We start from the raw sequence: 3,395 nt of genomic DNA, 5'->3' as shown, positions 1-3,395 counted from the left end.
CAGTTCTTGAAAAGGGTCCGTAATTTTGTTTTAAACCAGATAAAGTCCCCGTAGAAGATATTATCTCTTCAATAGAAACATCTTTGCATAATAAGACAGGCTTAATAAAAGATTTTAGCTTAGTAAAAGCCTCTACCGTGAAAACCTTTTCTAATTTTGTATTGAAGCGGGGATATCCTAGTACGAACATCAAAGACATAAGAATTCTAAAAAACTTGAAAAAAGATGGTTCAATTTCCATTACAAAAGCAGATAAGAGTAACACCTAAGTTGTCATGAATACTGAGGACTACGAATCAAAATTAAGAAGTTTACTAAATGATGAAAAAACTTACAAGAAGCTATCGTATAATCCAACACCCTTTTAAAAGTAAGTTTAAGAACGAATTAAAGTGCCTAAGGGATGAAGGGAAAATTAAACCTCAACTTTATTACAAAAACATCCTACGCAGTTCTTTGTACCCTGAGTTATATTGACTTCCCAAAATACATAAGCCTAACCTATCATTATGACCAATTGTGTCAAGTACAAGGTCACTAACAAGTGTTTTGAGCAAGTGGTTAGCGTCAATCTGTAAACCACTTTTGTCTACACAAATTTCGTACATTAAGAATTCTTCGAATTTGGTTGAAAAACTGAAAAAAGTAAAAATTTCTTCAAGTTCTTTGCTTTCAAGCTTCGACATTGTATCAATGTACACAAATATTGTTGTAGAAGCAGCCGAAACTCTTCTAGAAAGGAAGCTGTTAAGAAATTTGGACTTGATTAGTGGCAAAACAGATTTAGAAGTTTCTGTAATTATGTATTTAGTAAGGTTGTGCAATAAGTTCTCTTATTTTTTTCATTTTAGAGGGGTGTTTTTCGAACATATAAATGGTTTGCCTATGGGGGCTCCCTTATCTCCTTTATTAGCTAATATTTTTGTGAAGAACATTGAAACAATTGCGTTAGGTTCATATTTTTTAAAACATATTTTTTGGGGCCGGTACACCCTGAATTATGGATGACATAATTCAAGGGTGGGATTATGGAGAGGAGGAATTAAAAGAATTTTTGGAACATGTTAATTGTTTGGGGGGGGATTTAAAGTTTACTTTTGAATTAGAGGAGGATGAGAAACTTGCTTTTCTTGATGTTCTTCTTTTAAAAAATGAAAATAGTGTGTAAAAATGGATTTTAAAATTCACAGAAAACCGACAAATAACAAAAGATTTTGTCTTATAGTTCCAGTTACGCTCGCCAAGTAAAAATTGGCTTGATCATTTCTTTAACTTACCGGATCTTTAGTATTTTCTCTCCAAAATTTTTTGAGGAGTTGTCTTTTCTAAGAAAAATACTAATAAGCAACATGTATCCAGAATAGTTAATTAACCAGACTTTTTCAAAGAAAAGAAAAAGGTTACTAGAGATTGCTAAGGAAGTCTTGGAAACAACTCGGGAGAAGGATGTTTTTTGTTCTTTACCATATGTACCCGGGCTAAGTGAAAAACTTAAAAGAATTTTACAAAGCAATGGTCTAAGGGTAGCTTTAAAGAGTAATAATACTTTGGGTAGTTTTCTAAATTCTGGGAAGGATCTAACTTCATTGGGGAACAAAGTTGGGTTTATCAGATCCCATGTGCTTGCGGAAGCTCATATGTGGGACGTACTAACCAGAATTTGGAAATGAGATTGTTACAGCATAAAGATTCCATTACTTCGGCTTTAAAGCAAGATTCTAAGTCTGAAGATTTTACTTCAGTCCTTTCAGAACATATTTTCAATTTTCCAGACCATTTTATTTTATTTGATAATGTTTCTGATTTCTAGGGATTGGGGTTTAAAGCAAAATTTTCGTGAAACTCTTGAAATAAAGAAAATCTTATTCAAGAACATTGCTTTGATTCGGTACACAGGTGATTTTGGGCTAAATTCTATCTACGATAGTTTATTAAAATCTGATAAAGTAAATTTCATTCACCCAATGTAGTTGACCTCTTTCCAAGTGTTATATCATTGAACGCTAATAAACCGAATCCAAGAAGGTCAAAGAGGCTACCTTCCGCCTTTGCTTTGAAAAGTATTAGATAATTAAACAATATGTAGTTTTATTTGATTTTGTATATAAACTTTTGTTTTAAATTGTTTTAGTTTAGTTTTCCTAGTGATGACGGTCACTGCATATGTAACCGAAATTTCTGGTATTTTTGTGAATTTCTATCACTGTCATCATCATCACTGTCTATTAAAAGGGTTTTATCCCTATTTGAACTTCTATTTATCGTAGTGTGTAGAAGTTTGTACCTCAGTTCTATTTTCAGAAAAGTTTAATTTTCTTTCTTTTTTTTTGTCGCTTTTGTTTGTATTAACGGGTGAAAAATAAAATAAATAAAAATAAAATAAAATAAATAAAGCAATGAGAGGACTCGGTGAGTTGCCCCAGTTGCAAATACTACTGCTTGTTAAAAAAAAGCGTGCTGTTCTGACTGTTGGACAATAGCGTAACTACTAGGAATCAGGTTTTGTGTTTCAGTGTTTAAATAAGTTGTCCCCTTAGTACTCCTGGAATTTTGATTTCCCGGAATTCTGCTTACCTTGAATATGGCACGAGAAACTTTGGTCATCTGGTTTACAAAATCCAACACTCAACGAGGTCGGATTTCGTTATTTGAAACAATACTCTATCAGTGTGGAATGGTCTTTTGGATAGTTATTTAGCGACCAGTAACTTCATTTTGTTTAAAAGAAAGTCAACGATTTTTTTTTATTGAAAGGGTGGTTGATATTTCTAGGTATTTGGGAGGGGGTGTAGCGAGGTGGGGTGGGGGGAGGTTGGTAGGTTGTAACGAGAAAAAAATTTAAACTATTTTTTTTAATTATTTGTTTCTTTTTCAGTTTTTGTGAAAAAATAATAAATTAGTTTTTGTGTTATTAACTGTTGAATATTTTTTAAGTTAAAAGAGTATTTTTTAAGTTAATAAACTCTTGAGCTCATATATAGTGTATTGGGTTGTATTTTTTTTTTCTGAAGTAATAAGAAAAAATATCGATTTCGAAAAACATCTATCATTGCATGTACACGTCCACGCACTCAGCAGACCGCTAACTAGGTTTTACTAGGTCAAAATGAAGTAGCTATAATCTAGAGGAAAAAAACCCAACTGAATGATAAAATAAATCACTAAATTTAAAATTTGACTGCTTTATTCTTGAAATCACTAAAAAGATACAATTTTTCAAGAAAGTTTAAGCCAGTTTTTATTAGGATAAAGGAGGTACTTCAAATAAAAACCAAAAGAACAGGTGCTTGTTGATGACAGTGATGTCGTTATAGGCAAAGTGCACAACCGACAAGAGTTCAAAGCAAAGTATATATATAACTATCACAATAGTTACTGCGCTGGTGACAAACCTG

The sequence above is a fragment of the Artemia sp. Qi Xiang Cuo genome, chromosome 1, assembly GCF_049724085.1.
Source record: "Artemia sp. Qi Xiang Cuo chromosome 1, ASM4972408v1, whole genome shotgun sequence".
NCBI lineage: Eukaryota > Metazoa > Arthropoda > Branchiopoda > Anostraca > Artemiidae > Artemia > Artemia sp. Qi Xiang Cuo.
The sequence above is the reverse complement of the archived record's forward strand: the minus strand, read 5'-3'. Positions refer to the sequence as shown.